This window comes from Xenopus tropicalis, chromosome 7, assembly GCF_000004195.4.
Source record: "Xenopus tropicalis strain Nigerian chromosome 7, UCB_Xtro_10.0, whole genome shotgun sequence".
Taxonomy (NCBI): domain Eukaryota; kingdom Metazoa; phylum Chordata; class Amphibia; order Anura; family Pipidae; genus Xenopus; species Xenopus tropicalis.
The window spans coordinates 97,222,551-97,241,775 of NC_030683.2; positions in this window are offsets into that span (position 1 = coordinate 97,222,551).

The following is a 19,225-nucleotide window of genomic DNA, read 5'->3' on the forward strand; positions in this document are numbered from 1 at the left end:
ACTATAAACATGTTCTTTTTCAAACATCTTTTCCTTTTTTTCTTGATAATATGTTGGAAACACTTTTATAAGAGCCAATGGATTATATTTCATTCAGCCAATGACAGGTCCTTCCTGTAAACAGAAATATAAAGTAAAAGAAAGCTTGCTGTGAAAAATATCATTTGCCCATGTCAATATTTGTTAAGCATATACTGAAAAATAAACCATACTAATAAGTAGGCAAAAAAAACCTAAAAACAAACTATTTTCTTTCATTTTTTCCAGAGCCAATAATAGCATCTTAGTGTGGGATAAAAAGAAGGTTCCATCTCTCATCATACCCCTGCTGTTAGCATAATCAGTAACTTGTACTCCCCCAGGCATGAATGTCTCTCAAGGTAATTGGTAGATACACAATAATTCTAAACATGGTTTCAGCTTTAACTCTACTCAGCAGTAAAGTACAGTAGAATCATAGCTAACTATAGCTTTTCCCTGCGAATGAACTTTTTAGTTCTGCAAAATCCACTATTTATTTTCTTGTGGAGAAGGCCTTATAGATTTGTTTAATACACCATTTTTTCATGTATTAGTGCCTGCTCTCTTGGGTCTCCTGCTCATTTACTAACCCTGGGCAAATCTGAACCTGAACAGTAACCTCAGCAAACAGTCTACCGGACTTGTTTTATCCTTGAATATTGGTAAAAGATGTATTGAGACCAGTGATGAGCGAATCTGTCATGTTTTGCAGATTTGCAAAATGGCGAAAAATTTGCAAAATGGTGTAAATGTCGCGCGTCAAAAAAAATTGTCGCCCGTGGCTATTCTTTTGTCGCGTGGCTATTCTTTCATCGCCCGTGGCAATTCTTTCGTCGCACGGCTATTCTTTTGTCGCCCACGGCTATTATATTGTCACGCGTCTATTCTTTTGTCTATTCTTTTTGGACGTGCAGCAAATTTTTCTGCGCAAATTTTTTCACCCGTTTCGCAAAACAATCAGCCAATGGCGAAACGTGGAAATTCACAGCAAATCCATGCCTGGCGAATTATTTTGCCCATCACTAATTGAGACACTTATTCTGGAAGACTATAAAAAAAAATACAATCCAGTGAAGAAAACGTATGCCTTCCTACACAAAATATTCCATCTGATATCTTCAAAAATATTTTAAAAACTTAAAAAAAAAAGGAGAATGTTTGCACCTCAAAGTTTCTGGTATCGGTATTCATTGTCTCTCTTCTGTTTAAAGTTTTTCTCATGTTTTCATGCTGTGATTTTGCAATTGTTTTGATTCCATGCATAGACTGAAGTTCTGCAGTTAGATGTGCAGGTCACAAGAGGATTATTTCTGATCTTTGAATCACTGGAACATTGTAGCTTATCAGTTTGCATTATGCTCAACTTGTTTTTTTCCTTTAAAATATACTAAGACAATGTATTTCTTACTATAGCAATATGGAAATCCACACCAGCATGCTATATGTTTAATAAATGTTTTTCTACCTTTTCCCGGAAATACTTTTTCTATTGGTGTATTGCAAATCCTCAGCATGGAGTGGCTAAAAGCAAGGCATCATAGTACCTTGCCTTCGCCAAATATTATCAAGATATTCACTTTTTTGGGGTTCCAATGAAAGGCAATACACTTTGTGGTGCAATGTAATTTTTGTTCACTTAAGTTGCGCTTTCTACCTTACGATTAACTCAGCAACAACTTAGTCAGCCACTACCATATTACAGATACTTAATGGCAGAATACAGCACTTGCAGAACACTTAATTAGGGCTGTTGTGATGCTTACCAGGATCATCATATTCCATCTTGCTTACACTATGCTATTTAGTAGGAATTTTCTTTTTGTCAGCCAGACTCCTGGCTCTTCACTTAGTAGTATTTTTATCATGCTTTGTAAAAAGTGGAGTAAAACATTACCGGTGATATTGCTCATAGCAGCCAATCAGATGCTTTGCTTTGGTTTTCTACCTGTTGAAATGTAATTGCTGATTGGTTGCCCTGGGCAACATCACCAGTAATGCTTCACTCCACTTTTTACACAGCATAATAAATATACCCCTTGGAATCCAGCTCCTACAGGTTACATGCCTGGTAGTTGGAAGGCAAGCATGAATATCCAAATTTGCTAGCTACCCCCTACTGATCATTCCAGAGCTTCAGCAAGAAGAGAAAATGACCCATAGAAATTGAGTGGTAGCTTTATCACATGTGTTTAAACTCAAGTTCATTTCATGGCCTTAATCTATAGAACAAGGAACTAAACATACCCTGCTTTAATTTATCCTAAAATACCAAGGCAAAGCACATATACTGTACCACAGACTTTATCAAGCAGCAACAGACAATGCTTCTACCATAGACCACACTGCTTTGAATGGGGTTTCTTTGTAGCTAGGACCCTTACATTAACTTTTTTTTTTTTCGAGGGGCCTTCTTACAATGGTCTTAATTATTCATTTTATATCCATTTTATTTTTGTATTTATTTTTTGCTCAGGTTTGCATTTCATGCCATCCACATCTTTCATCTTCATTTTAAAATGGCTCCCTGGTTGCCAAGGAAATTATCCCTAGCATCCAACATTATTACAACTGCAGAACAGCGCAAGTAAATCATTCAAAAACCACACAATGCAAAAAATGAAGTCTTAGAACTCTGCTTTCTGCACCATCCTAGAAATTAATTTTTAGAAGAACAATGCCTTTAAATCTACTTTGGAATTTTAAGATGCTGGACTAGCAAATCAGAATCTAAGCATGTACTAAATAGGGAAACATGATGTTTTTAGAAATATATACAACCCGGATTCCAAAAAAGTTGGGACACTAAACAAATTGTGAATAAAAACTGAATGCAATGATGTGGAGGTGCTAACTTCTAACATTTTATTCAGAATAGAACATAAATCACGGAACAAAAGTTTAAACTGAGAAAATGTACCATTTTAAGGGAAAAATATGTCGATTCAGAATTTCATGGTGTCAACAAATCCCAAAAAAGTTGGGACAAGGCCATTTTCACCACTGTGTGGCATCTCCCCTTCTTCTTACAACACTCAACAGACGTCTGGGGACCGAGGAGACCAGTTTCTCAAGTTTAGGAATAGGAATGCTCTCCCATTCTTGTCCAATACAGGCCTCTAACTGTTCAATCGTCTTGGGCCTTCTTTGTCGCACCTTCCTCTTTATGATACGCCAAATGTTCTCTATAGGTGAAAGATCTGGACTGCAGACTGGCCATTTCAGTACCCGGGTCCTTCTCCTACGCAGCCATGATGTTGTGATTGATGCAGAATGTGGTCTGGCATTATCTTGTTGAAAAATGCAGGGTCTTCCCTGAAAGAGATGACGTCTGGATGGGAGCATATGTTGTTCTAGAACCTGAATATATTTTTCTGCATTGATGCTGCCTTTCCAGACATGCAAGCTGCCCATGCCACACGCACTCATGCAACCCCATACCATCAGAGATGCAGGCTTCTGAACTGAGCGTTGATAACAACTTGGGTTGTCCTTGTCCTCTTTGGTCCGGATTACATGGCGTCCCAGATTTCCGAAAAGAACTTCGAATCGTGACTCGTCTGACCACAGAACAGTCTTCCATTTTGCCACGCTCCATTTTAAATGATCCCTGGCCCAGTGAAAACGCCTGAGCTTGTGGATCTTGCTTAGAAATGGCTTCTTCTTTGCACTGTAGAGTTTCAGCTGGCAACGGCGGATGGCACGGTGGATTGTGTTCACTGACAATGGTTTCTGGAAGTATTCCTGAGCCCATTCTGTGATTTCCTTTACAGTAGCATTCCTGTTTGTGGTGCAGTGTCGTTTAAGGGCCCGGAGATCACGGGCATCCAGTATGGTTTTACGGCCTTGACCCTTACGCACAGAGATTGTTCCAGATTCTCTGAATCTTCGGATGATGTTATGCACAGTTGATGATGATAGATGCAAAATCTTTGCAATTTTTTGCTGGGTAACACCTTTCTGATATTGCTCCACTATCTTTCTGCACAACATTGTGGGAATTGGTGATCCTCTACCCATCTTGGCTTCTGAGAGACACTGCCACTCTGAGAAGCTCTTTTTATACCCAATCATGTTGCCAATTGACCTAATTAGTTTTATTTGGTCTTCCAGCTCTTCGTTATGCTCAAATTTACTTTTTCCAGCCTCTTATTGCTACTTGTCCCAACTTTTTTGGGATTTGTTGACACCATGAAATTCTGAATCAACATATTTTTCCCTTAAAATGGTACATTTTCTCAGTTTAAACTTTTGTTCCATGATTTATGTTCTATTCTGAATAAAATATTAGAAGTTGGCACCTCCACATCATTGCGTTCAGTTTTTATTCACAATTTGTTTAGTGTCCCAACTTTTTTGGAATCCGGTTTGTACATTATTATTATGTTTATAGGTATGATTATCAACTACAGGTATAGGACTCGTTATCCAGAATGCTCGGGACCAAGGGCATTTCGGATAAGGGGTCTTTTCTGTAATGTACATCAACTAAAAAATCAATAAAACATTAATTCAACCCAATAGGCTTGTTTTGCATTCAATAGGGATTATTTATATCTTAGTTGGGATCAATTACAAGGTACAGTTTTATTACTGCAAAAAAAAAAGGAAATCAGTTTTAAAATTCTGAATTATTTGATTAAAATGGAGTCTATGGGAGACAGGCTTTCCGTAATTCAGAGCTTTCTGGATGATGGGTTTCTGGATAAGGGATCCCATGCCTGTACCATATTTTTATGTTCCACATAGTCCCAATATAGTATTTGGGCCCAATGTATATCTTTCATTTGTTGTAGAGTCGCCCCAAGTTACCTTCCAGTGACAACTACTGTGACAGCTGGCTTAATATGTGATTGCGTTACAGTACAGGTATGGGACCCTTTATCCAGAAGGATCGGGACCTGGGGTTTTCCAGATAAGGGGTCTTTCTGTAATTTGTATCTCCTACCTCTGCTAAAAAAAATTATTTAAACAGTAATTAAACCCAATAGGATTGTTTTGGCTTAAATAAGGATTAATTATATCTTAGTTGGGATCAAGTACAGGTACTGTTTTATTATTACAGAGAAAAGGGAATCATTTAACCATTAAATAAACCCAATAGGGCTGTTCTGCCCCCAATAAGGGGTAATTATATCTTAGTTGGGATAAAGTACAGGTACTGTTTTATTATTACAGAGAAAAAAGAAATCATTTAAAAAATGTTAATTATTTGATTAACATTGAGTCTATGGGAGATGACCTTCTTGTAATTTGGAATTTCCTGGATAATAAGTTTCCAGATAACAGATCCCATACCTGTAGTATAAAAAAATACTAACTTCTCTAGAATATATTTTTAAAGCTAGGTTTTCTTCAGACTAACCTTGTTTCACTTTATGAAGTGGCAGTGCTTATTCAGACACATGACAGGAACATTGCTTATTTCTCAAGTTCCTCATGCTTCTTGTCATGCTTTAGACATTTGTTTTTGGTAATATCAATCACAGGAGTCAGCACAGAGCTTAAAGTATGACGGCTTGGCACATGTTTTAGTTACTTCTATAATAAATAGGAATATACATGTAAGGAGAAAGAGGGAAAAAGGCAATTGTTAAAATTAAGAAAGATTTTTTTTTTCAATTATTTATGTAAATAGCAATAGTGTTCAGCAGCTTAAGGGTGTCTTTTCACTCTGTTCTGCCCAATGAATGAAGGTCTTTGCTGATTGCTTTTTTTTTTATTGCATTAATGAACCCATAATATTGCTAAGTGATTTCAAGCACTGGAAAAGAATGCTGTGAATTATTTTTTTTTAATCTTAATTATTGATCTATATTTTACAGTCCAATAGTTGCTTTTTCAGTTAATGCAGTAGTTTATTGTATGGTAGGTTTTATAAAGACTTCTCATTAGCTAATTTTGTTCACCAGGCATGGGTTTGCAGCCAAATGCCACATTTCACCATCAGTGATTTTTTCACAATATTGTGACAAAAATTTGCTGCAAAAAAAATTTGGCTAGATTTGGCCCATTGACTTTAATGCATTTGAGTAAGAAAAAACTGCTGCTGACTTTAATGCATTTGAGTAAGAAAAAACTGCTGCTGACTTTAATGCATTTGGAGTTAGAAAAAAAAGTTGCACTTAAAAATTTGTTGCCTGTAAAAATTTGTTGTTCCTAAAAATGTTGCCTATTGACAATGCGTTTTGAGAATTTTTTATTGTTTCATGAATGGCAGAGAGATTCACTCATCACTGCTCCTTATTGCATTCATTCAGATCCAGGATAACCCTGAATGTAAACATCAAGCTAACACTATAACATGTTGTCAGGTTGGACTGTTTGTTATCTAATGAAAAATAGCCAATACATAGTTAGCCCAACTCTCTGCAAATAAAATCCAATGCACATATATACACATACTCATACCAGCCTATACACTCACATATATAATTCTATACATACCAATAAAAAAGAACTCATCCAGGCCCCTCTTAAAGGCATTAACAGAATCTGCCATTACCACATCACTAGGAAGGGCATTCCACAACCTCACTGCCCTCACCGTGAAAAACCACCTACACCGATTCAAATGGAAGCTCCGTCCCTCTAATCCAAAGGGAGGCCTCTGGTGCGCTTAGTTTTTATGAAAAACAAGATCACCCACTACATAATACCTTTGGATATTGCCAGTGCCACAGAGACTTAATTAGCTCAAACAAAATTGGCTATCCCTAGTTATGTCTGACACCTCTTGCAGTATCTAGAGGGCTCATACTACTACTTCAAGATTTGGAGTGTACTGGCCCTACTCACATATTTCAGTGTGTCCAAGCAATTCCCTGCTGCTTTGCCACTTACAAGACTATAAGCTATAGTTGCAATGTCCATCAGCAACTGTCTGCTTATGGAACGCTGTATTCCACTGTACTCCAGTGACCACTTCACAATCTATTACACAGCAACAAACAATATTTATGGTTCACTGGTGATTTTGATGCTTAGGAAAAGAAAAATAATATGTACTGCTGATAATGGAAAATCATTGCCAAGGCAGTTTTACCAGGGAGGGAACACAAAACAGTCTTATCATTTTGTTTGGTTTCTAGACATGCAAAGCAGCTGAAATAACATCAATAAATATAGCAGTTTTCCAGTCTTGGCAGCATTAATATTATAACGCATGTTTTTTTCTCTGCATGTAAACAAAATGAATGGCTAGTAGAAAAAATAAAGGCTGCTCCATTCTCTGACAGTTCGTGTAATTGTCCTATGATTTTGTAGGTGGAAACTTTTGAATAATGTTTAATATTGAATGTGGAACACACAAACCCAAGGGCAGCAACTGGTAACTCTGTACAGTTAATTCCACCATTTAGAAAGTGTAACACTGCCAATAATCACATAATTAAATGGGATGTTGTGCTCTCTGTTTTCGCAGAGCAATTTGCAGTTTATTGTGTGCAGATGCTATAATTCTATACATAATTATGCTGTGTCAGATATTAGCTAAAACTTAATAGCAAATTGCTGAAGTGAAACGCCTAGTAAATATAAAATGATTAAGCCTGTACAAAAATGCTTTGGGTAAATGGCAAGGTGCAATAAAGGCTGTAACCACAAAATTTTACATGTTTTGGCCTTGTTCTTTTAACAAAAGCAGAAGGTTTCAGAAAAAAATAAATAAATAACCAATTGCTGGCCCGTAGCACATATGTTGTTTCCAGATGAAAATCTGGTTGTGAATTATTATTACCAGATTATTTCAAATTCTAATTATATATCAACTAAAAGTAAAATACTGTTTTGGGTAATTATCATTTTTGCTTTTCAGCTTGCAAGACTAGCACTGCAAAGTTTAACACAGTCTGTCCTCTTAAGAAAACACCCTATTTTTCATATAGTATTTGTGCTTATCCCAGAAATGTATCTACTCTATATAGCCCAGGTTATGCTTGTAAGTAGTGATGAGTGAATCTTTCCCGTTTCGAAAAATTTTCTTTTGAAAGATTTGCGAAACAGCGAAAAATTTGTGAAACAGCGAAAATGTCGAACGTCAAAAAAAATTGTCGCCCGCGACTATTTTTTGGTCGCCCACAGCTATTTTTTTGTCGCTCACGGCTATTTTTTTGTCGCAAGGCTACTCTTTTGTCACCCGCGGCTATTCTTTTGTCTCTCGGCTATTCTTTTGTTGCGGGTGACAATTTTTGGACGCTCAGTGAATTTTTCCGCCGCGAATCCATGCCTGGCGAAACATTTTGCCCATAACTACTTGTTAGGGAATTGAAATGGGTTGTAATGAGCCCTGGCAAAAATGTAACTATACAAGGGGTAAGGCTGAAAGTCAGGAAACAGAATTGACAGACTGGTCATAGAGAAAAGACAGGCAGGAGTTGGGCAGAGAGGGCATAGAAACATGGCAGGCAGGAGTGCGACAGAGAGGGCAAAGAGGCAGGAAAGGCAGGAGTGAGACAGGGAGGGCATTGAGACAGGGCAGGCAGGAGTGAGACAGGGAGGGCAAAGAGGCAGGAAAGGCAGGAGCGGGACAGAGAGGGCAAAGAGGCAGGAAAGGCAGGAGCGAGACAGAGAGGGCAAAGAGGCAGGAAAGGCAGGAGTGGGACAGAGAGGGCAAAGAGGCAGGAAAGGCAGGAGCAGGACAGAGAGGGCAAAGAGGCAGGAAAGGCAGGAGCGAGACAGAGAGGGCAAAGAGGCAGGAAAGGCAGGAGTGGGACAGAGAGGGCAAAGAGGCAGGAAAGGCAGGAGTGGGACAGGGAGGGCAAAGAGGCAGGAAAGGCAGGAGTGGGACAGAGAGGGCAAAGAGGCAGGAAAGGCAGGAGCAGGACAGGGAGGGCAAAGAGGCAGGAAAGGCAGGAGCGGGACAGGGAGGGCAAAGAGGCAGGAAAGGCAGGAGCGGGACAGAGAGGGCAAAGAGGCAGGAAAGGCAGGAACGGGACAGAGAGGGCAAAGAGGCAGGAAAGGCAGGAGTGGGACAGATAATTTGTAGCCTCACAGAGCACTATTCTGTTTACCATATTATACTTTCTATTTTTGCTTTTTTTATCGTGTATAGTAGTTTGCAAAATGCACAGGCACAGTTTTTTCAGTTTACTCAGTAATTCAATAAATTATGTCAGGCACTAACTATAATAGTAACTATAATAGCTATTTATTGAGCCTTTGAAAGCATTAGATTGTTCACTTGCTAGAAAATTAAGGTTGGAGTGTCTACGTTGAATTTACTGTCTATAATATGCTGGTTTTATCAGCTGTCTGCTAACAAATAATTTTTATTGTCCGGTTTATAATGCTAAACACAGTGGCCCTGAAAAATGTGGTTCAATAAAAAAGTAATCATGTTAACTATTGACTAAACTGATGGATACACCAGCTGAATTAAAAGGGCAGGTTTAAGAATTTACTGTCAGCAATATCTTTGCTTTAGCAATGGCTTTTTGTACATGAACACAGGCATTAAATCACTGATTTTTTTTTCATTTTTAAAATATAGGTTTGAAAAGAGCATTGCCTTCAGAAAATCTGCCAACCCAAAATGGGTCATACTATTTTAATGGCACTATATGTTGCCAAGGTAGGAGATGGGGGCTGTTAAAGCTGTACTACATGTGATTTAGGAGACTGTTAAACTAAAGGTTAGTGTGCCATTAAAATGCACACATAAATAACAAGCAATAAAAAACATTTCATGTTTGCAAGACTTCCACAGTACATTTAGGATCTGTAAAAGGCCATCATTTCTCAGTGAACATTCAGGACACACCGTTATTGGCAAAACTTTATTTCATTATTGAAGAAAGTTGACTAATTATTCCATTGCAGAAATCAGTTCTTTAATAGAAGAAACACTCCAAGGTAATACCCTTTCTCATAATATGATTTGGGAACCCAGAGGAGGGCCACATCTAGGTTTCATAGAATAGATTAGAAGATTGCAAGCAATTTCGAAAGTTGTATTTGTAGGTGTCTTGGGTTAGGTTTCCCTTCTCTATTATACTATAATATTTCCATAGAATCCTTTATGTCAGATTATGACCTAAAACAGTATATTGAGTTGGTCTGCTCCATGGTATTGTAGTTTCTCGAGAGGGCAATGATAAGAATGCTGAGAACATTTTATCTTCCTGGAACCTTAGTAGAAATTTAATTTTCCAAGAATTTTATGAGAAATAGTTGCAGCTGTATGCTGCATTCAGCACTGCCCATATACAGGTGATAAGGAAAGGGCTGGGCGTTTCCAGACAGATTTTCAACTCGGCATTCTGTGAAGAATGCAGCAACCCCAGGGGGCCCAAGTGCTGTTAAATGAACACTAAGGGACATGCTCTTGCACACCTTAGTGCTCTTGCACTGGCACACCCTGGGGTTGTAAACAGCCCCTCGTGTCTGATTCAAAGGATGACATTGTTTTAAGAGCCCAATTTGTACAGAAATACTTTATTCCAAATTAATTTTTTTAAAGCAAGGAGACATCGCTAGTCATGCGAATTGTATATATAATGTTATCCTCAATCCACTTGAAAACGACATTAGCAATGCATCACTGCTGAGCATATTTGTAAAGAGCTTTTTCATGCTTTCCAGTATTTGAAGATGGAAAGTGTATCTATTCGAGGCATATTAGCAATTACAGAGTCCTGCGTACGTCACAGCTAAGGCGAATTGCTTCAAGTGGGGATACTAGATTGACCTACTCATACAGAGTGAAGACCCTTGCATTAAGTATAATACCCTTTGCAAAAGAAATTAACATGGAACTAAACTCAATGACTCTTGAGAAAAAATTAAATATAAAAGGATTTTTCTGCCAGAGCAACATCTACCTGCTAGCCGTCTAGCCTCAGTTAGCCATCAGTTATACACCCTGCCATCAGAGAGCCATATTGGTTTAATAAAGTCCCTTCAGTCTGCAGGTTGGCGCACGTGCAAAAAAAGTGTGAAAGAAGCTAATAATATTAGAAAAAATATTTTTTACAGTCAAACTTACAAAGAAAAAATATAGAAATATAATATAAAATATTGTTTCCTCCTTGTAGACTGGATTGATTTCTTCACATACTGGAGCAAGGCTGCATCTGCACTGTTATCTATATCTTCCTGCAGTCAACCTTTTTGATATATACACTTTATATATATACACTTTATATATATACACTTTATATATATACACTTTATATATATACACTTTATGTGACAGAAATAACATCACTAAGCTTTGATTATAACTGATGACATCACTAAGAGTCATTTATGTGGATATAATTTACTGTTTGGTCACATAGGGAAATTACCAAACTGTATATTATATCCACATATACACATCTCTTTTACATTTGGGTTTTGTGCTGCTCACCAGCAGACTTAGATCAGCTGCCAGTCACCCTCCTGCAATGTACACATGCAGATACAAATCTTAATTCAGTAGCCCAACACAGGTGTAACAAAAAAGTGTATAAAAGAGACTTCCTCTATACCAGTGACAGTGACACATCAGTTGCAGCAATATTACAGACCTCTGCACAGGCAACGGTGTGTGTGCACACAGACTCCTGTATGTTGGATTTACAGACTCTCTTGCAGACTGACTTTCAGGCTTCTTGATTAAGCAGCTGAGTCTAATCAGGCCCGCCTGGTCAGTCTGTAGCATTTAGTCTGGCCAAACACTAAAAGATGTATTTGTTTTGAGGTTGACAGTTTTGGATTGATGCAATCTGATTGGATCACATTGACAGGATGTAGACTGTTTTGGGCGATGACTGCATCAATTAGCCAATGCACAGTCGATTGATATCTGAGCAATTTTCAGTCAGATATCAGATGGGTAGGCCTGTTGGTAGCTTTTACTGGCCCATGCATTGGCCCACCTTGAGACAGAAAGTGTGTGCCATAGCAGTGGGTGTGAGCAGTGCCCACTGTATGCAGATGCCCATGTATTCAAGGAAATCCACACTTACAGATTTTATCATGGTCAAAAAGTTGAATTTAGTGCAAAGCTGACATTTTGACTGCCACCTTGAGAAAGGCTGGTGTAACAGGCGAAACATTGACTTTCCATTGAATTCAACTTTTTGACCAAGATTAGACCTGTGAATGTGGACTTCAATAAATGGGCAATAATCAGCAAATAACAAAAAATACAAAGTTGCACACAGAACAATCTTCCACACACAGGCATAAAAATGTTTTAGTGAAGTGTCCATTTAGCAGTTACTGTACTTAATGATGGGCGAAATGTTTCGCCAGGCATGGATTCGCGGTGAATTTCCACGTTTCGTCATCGGCAGATTGTTTTGCGAAACGGATTAAAAAATTTGCTGCGCGTCCAAAAATTGTCGCAAGAATAGCTGCGCGTCCAAAAATTGTCGCAAGAATAGCTGTTCGTCCAAAAATTGTCGCAAGAATAGTCACGGGTGTCAAAAGAATAGTCGCACGTCCAAAATTTGCCGCAAGAATAGTCGCAGGCGTCAAAAAAATAGTCGCGCGTCAAAAGAATAGTCGCGGGCAACAATTTTTTTTCTGCACAACATTTTTGCCGTTTTGCGAATCTTTTGAAAGATTCGCTAATTTATTGGCGAAGCGAAACGGGACAGATTCGCTCATCACTAACTGTACTTCTAAAGACAGGATCAAGACAAGGTCAAGAAGAGGCTACATGTGCTAATAAATGTTCTCATGTGGCTTTTGCCCACTAAATGCAATTACAACATAGGTGTCTGTGGTATTGTTATTTTTATTCCAATGACTTAAATTCAACAATATCTTAACTCAATGTGTACTTATTTTTTAATGATTTCTGATATGTTGCTTTGTTATTTTATTTAAAATATATATATTTGATTATAACCTTGGCTTTTTCCATCTATTTATGCATTCAGTGCAATTACGGGCTATCTATTTTGGTTTACTGCATATTGGGGTCTATTTATCAAAGAGACTCAATTAAGCTATGTCACGGTTTGTGATTTATTGTTCTGTCTCTTATAGTCTATGTGAAATACAAGAAATGGATGAATGTATTTTGCTAACATCAGGCACATACATATGCTTTACTTAAAAAGGCATCAAGCCAAAGGCATTTCTAAATAATGTAGATTCGGCTGATCAAAAGATAAACTATCTGAGGATATCTGGTCTATAAAGAGGCAGAGTGAGGTTGTAAAAGTAAAAGTGTTATATAAGTCGTTTACATTTATGCCTTGGGGTCTGCAAATTTAAGTTGAGGTAAAATCTCTCATCTTGTTGAGAAATTTTGTACTGAAATGAATTACATTATAAACTTTTAGGTAAGATGGTAAGCAATACAAAACTAGCGTTTACTTAATCTTATCAACTCCTGAATTTAATAGAGTTCCTCAGCTTTCATGACCTTGAAAATCTGCATCTAAAATGGTCTAGACATACTGCTACTTAGGCATTTAGGCAAAACGCAACAGTGTGTTTTGCTCCACCACAGCTTTAAAGTATACATAATGTCACACCATGATCACTTACAGAAGAATTAATGCCTAACTAAAGAAGTAGGGTAAAAATGTTATACATTATGTTTTAGGCTTCTGTACCAGCCCAAGGCAACCACAGCCCTTTAGCAGGGAAGATATGTGCCCCAGTAGCCCCCCATCTTCTTCTCTGCTGATATACTGCACATGCTCTGTGCTGCTGTCACTTACTGGCTTAGGGACCCACTCACAATATACTGTGTATATATACAATATAAATGTCATGATCTAAGATGATTAGCAATTAATTTAGATTATTAGTGCATGGCAGCTCTGAAACCAGCTGAAATTTAGCTTTAGAAAATACTAAAGCCCTGTAGAATCAGCTTATATGACAGACAACCTCATTTTCTGCTTGATTTGCTACAACCCCTAAGATTAGCTTCCCAACAGCTGCTCAGAACCCACTGACCATGTGTAGTGTCACTGACACTTCTGATAGGGAACTCCTGTGACAACTTGGAAGTTCAAGTTCATTACTACTACTGAGCTGCTGAACAATTAGGCTGGTGCAATTAATTTAGTATATAAAAATACAAGACTGACTTGTCATCAGGGCTTTGTCATGAGTGTCCCGAAAAATCTCTAGAGGGTATGAAGCAACTTTGTTGAGTTTTCCCATATTTTTATTCCCTTGGGGATAAAACATTTAGAGACTGAACATTAAGTACCAGTACGGCTGTGTGGTTAGACAAAGCAACAGAGATCAAATCAATAAAAAAACATTATTTTACGGTTTATTAATTGAAAACCTAAATGTAAGATTCAGTTCAAGGACAAAAAACTTAATTCAGTTCCAGTTTTTTTTTCCCATAGACTTTGATAGAGTTTTTATGTGATATAACAGTGATTTTTTTTTCCTGATTGAATTGCATCTGGCTCTGTGGGACAATCTGTAATTGAATAAGGAGATATCTCCTTCAGATTCAATTCAGTGAGAAAAAGTTTTATTACCCAAAAAACTGATGAATGAGATTCAATTTAAGATTCAATTTAGATAAACTTATATTTGTACCATTTATATTGTAGTCAGCTGTACACCTATTCATGGCTACGGTTGGCAATACAAAAAAACAATATGGCAGGCAAGAATGGCTGAATTCCCTATCCATAAGTATTGTGGGGGCCCTTGATAAGGTGGGCTTAACAGACCCTTAGATCCTACTAGATGTAACAGTTTACATGGATAAAAAATCTCATCATGCTAACAGATGCATGTGGGGAGCAATTTGTAACCTGAATAAGCACCGAGTATCCGATGGCCAAGAAGTCATACTTCGGACTCATAGTTTATTGCAGTGATATCTTTGGACAAGCACTCAAATAGTTCTTTGTGAAGAATATGGGTGTCGCAGCACTATTTTTATACATAAAGCAGAATAAGCACGACCTTATCAAATAGGAAGTAGCAGGAGTAGCTAACTCTATATTTCAGCAGTTATCGGTCAGCAATCAGGAGTTCTTGTGGTTTCTCTCTTTTGTGTTTCCAGTCATTTGCGGACAGGAGAAGAAGTTCTTGGTCTCAGGTTTGACTTTTTCCTTCCTTCATTAACATTTACATTGCATCTCAATAAAGCAGAGGTTACTATTAAAAAACCTAAAAGAAACAAAATGCAATAGCTTTAGAAACAAACTGCCTTATCCCAGTCCGCACTTAAAGCCATATTTGACCGTTACTTGAATACCTTTGGCAACATTCTACTACATTCAACTAAAAATCTTGCATATAACTATTATGCAAAGGTTACATAGTTACATAGTTACATAGGGTTGAAAAAAGACCAGTGTCCATCAAGTTCAACCCATCCAAGTAAACCCAGCACACCTAACCCACACCTACCAATCTATACACTCACATACATAAACTATAAATACAACCACTAGTACTAACTGTAGATATTAGTATCACAATAGCCTTGGATATTCTGATTGATCAAGAACTCATCCAGGCCCCTCTTAAAGGCATTAACAGAATCTGCCATTACCACATGACTAGGAAGGGCATTCCACAACCTCACTGCCCTCACCGTGAAAAACCACCTACGCTGCTTCAAATGGAAGCTCCGTTCCTCTAATCTAAAGGGGTGACCTCTGGTGCGCTGATTGTTTTTATGGGAAAAAAGAACATCCCCCAACTGCCTATAATCCCCTCTAATGTACTTGTACAGAGTAATCATTTCCCCTCGCAAGCACCTCTTTTCCAGAGAAAACAACCTCAACCTCGACAGTCTCACCTCATAGTTTAAATCTTCCATCCCCTTAACCAGTTTAGTTGCACGCCTCTGCACTTTCTCCAGCTCATTAATATCCTTCTTAAGGACTGGAGCCCAAAACTGCACCGCATACTCAAGGTGAGGCCTTACCAGGGACCTATAAAGAGGCAAAATTATGTTCTCATCCCTTGAGTCAATGCCCTTTTTTATACAAGACAGCACTTTATTTGCTTTAGTAGCCACAGAATGACACTGCCTGGCATTAGACAACTTGTTATCAACAAAAACCCCTAGATTCTTCTCCATTAAGGAAACCCCCAACACACTACCATTCAGTAGATAGTTTGCGTTTATATTATTTCTACCAAAGTGCATAACTTTGCACTTATCAACATTGAACCTCATTTTCCAGTTTGCTGCCCAGTTATCTAATTTTGTCAAATCGCTCTGCAAAGCGGCAGCATCCTGCATGGAACTTATAGTTTTGCACAATTTTGTGTCATCAGCAAAAATAGAAACATTACTGTCTATGCCCACCTCCAGGTCATTAATAAACAAGTTAAAAAGCAAAGGACCAAGGACTGACCCCTGCGGTACTCCACTAACCACACTGGTCCAATTAGAAAATGCTCCATTTACAACCACTCTTTGTACTCTATCCTTCAGCCAGTTCTCTATCCAATTACAAATATTATGTTCTAGGCCAAAATTCCTTAATTTGATCATTAACCTTCTGTGAGGTACTGTATCAAACGCTTTAGCAAAGTCCAAGTAGATGACATCAACTGCCATTCCAGCATCAAGGTTCCTACTCACCTCCTCATAAAAGGCGACTAAATTAGTCTGGCAAGATCTGTTACGCATAAAACCATGCTGGCACAAACTAATAGTATTGTGAACTGCAATGTATTCAAGTACCCTATCCCTTATTACCCCTTCCAAAAGTTTTCCTACTACTGATGTCAGACTAACAGGCCTATAGTTTTCAGGTGCACTTTCTATCATCCCTCTAGCCCTATTTTAGAGTCCTGTATGAAATTAATCCCAGACTTGCAACCCGTAACCCGTGACCTGGACCTGTAACCCATTTTTACTCACTTTGACCCCACTTCCCAACCTTACCCTCAACTACCTTATCCCCAATACGATCCGCCCCCCACTGACCACCATTAAACAGAAAGTGCTGTTTCGCCGAACCGGAAGTGACATCATCAGAAATGGGTGGACACTAGAGCAGGGGTCCCCAACCCCTGGGCCGTGGACGGCATGCCAGTGGGCCGCAGCGCACTCCCCATCAAGCGTGTTGCATGTATTACATGCTGCGCCACGCCCCCCTCCCCTTTGCCTCCGGTCCGTGGAAAAAATTTTTGCCTCCTACCAGGCCCTGGTGCTAAAAAGGTTGGGGACCCCTGCCCTAGAGGACTTTACCCTATGTAAGAAAGGCTAATAGTGCACCCTGTACAATGTCTCTTTAAATGCAATATTGTAATATATTAGCTTTATTCATTTCATTTAATAAATAGACAAAAATGTTTGAATTTCTCTTTCTAAACAAAAGAAATCCTTGCTTTATTGCTAACTACTTAACAAATATGTAAGTGACCAACATAAAAACCCTTTCTTTAATTGCATATTACTTCAGTATTTGTTTCCCACAGAAATTATAAATTTTACAGAGTGAGCTAAATCCTTGCTGAGAAGTATGGAGTTTGTGTGAAAGCCATAGATCAGCTCTTGAATAACAAAACACAGTCAGACAGAGAAATCAATAGAAAACAGCAATAATTGTGTGACTAAAAGATTTCACCCACATAATATAAATTGCAAAGCATTCATTATTATTTTGTTGTTTAATGTCCTTCCCGAGGAACCTATTAAAAGCTGGCAAAAAAAAAAAGAAATATAATTGCAGGTAATTTTCAAACCCTCTTGGGGTTCGTTCTTTTTAGAATATTGCTAGCTTTTACTGACAAATAAACATTCTTGTTTTAATAATTTGTGCAGGAGATTGGATTTTGACCAATTTAACATGTAATAGTTTGTCATAATGAGAGATGCAGAAAGTCAGAACTGAAATAGCAATAAGCTTCATTAGGTCAGTGTATCATATTTATTATTTAAAAAAAATTAAAATAGACATACAGAAACAATAATGCAGCATAAATTGTACAATAGGATTTACAGTAATGGACCATAATTCCCCTTAGCAAAAGAGAAAAATCAATGAACAGACTCTCTTCTGCATTTTTTTTTTGCTTATTAAATCTACCATTCTTAGTTTCAGCATAAGTGCAATGTGCTAAAGTGAAATTGTGTGCAACTCATTGTAAAGAATGCCAGTGGGGGGTGAGTCAGGAACTGGGAACGACAGGGCCATGACAGGGCTAGATGGGAACCGGAAGAGGGTGTTAGGGATCATGGGGTTGTAGTTTCCCGGGCTGTTCCTGGGCTGCTCTGGGGACAGGAGGAAACACAAGGCATTACAAGGGGAAGGAAGTATAAAGGAGCGCTCTCTTTTACCTTAAACAGCTCTCGCCCCCCTACCCACCCAGAACCAAAGTGATGGAAGGGGCCCTGCACTTAACTGTTGTTGCTTTATGTTTGTCATTATTTACATGTTTAACAAACAAGCTGCGTCCTTTTCACCCAAGATATCACATGTGGTTTGGTTTGTTATTTTAAGGAAGGGGGAGGAGCTTGATGTTGTTGGGAGGGGCCTGTCAGATTGACGCTGCCCATGTCACTGGCATTTTTAGGAGCAAAGTACCTTTGTGAGTGGAATCCTGTTACACTCCATGTGGTGCCCATTATAGTGATTGCATATACTCTTCTATTTGTATATGAGCCTTCCTTAAAAAGATTCAAAAGAAGATATATTTGAGAGATAGGGGTACATTTATCAAAGTATAGTTGGGTACTTTGTGTGCCATTGAAGGTTCAAAGTCTTTACGCGCCGTTTACGAAACTTTCAGATCGTGCCACAATATTTTCGTATGACCGCGTTACCAATTTTCGTGCAATTAACGCACATCAGAAATTATCGTTAATAATACGAATTTTTGCCAATCGTACTTAAAAACATCCAAAATTTGGACTTTGAGAAATCAGCCTCATAGGGGCTTTATAAACATTCTGGTTTTAGGGGATTTCGAATTTTTCGAAACCATGAATAAACTAATTTCCACTAAAACCACAAATGCCTAGTCATTCATTAAAAGATCTGAATTAAAAAAAAAAGCATAAATGAATTAAAACGTGAATTAAAAAATAAAACAAATATAAAAGAACATGAAAACCCTGAAGAACCCTAAAACCACAAATAACAAAGATTATTACAATTTGACCAGGACAGTTCCCATTGACTTCTACATGACCTTGACAGTGTTTAGATGGTGTAGTTTTGTTTTTTATTTTTCAGGTTTTTTTTCGCCTAATAAATTACTAATTTTGGAGTTTTTGTTTAAAAATCCCCAATTTTGTGAAAAAAAAAAAAAAAAAATA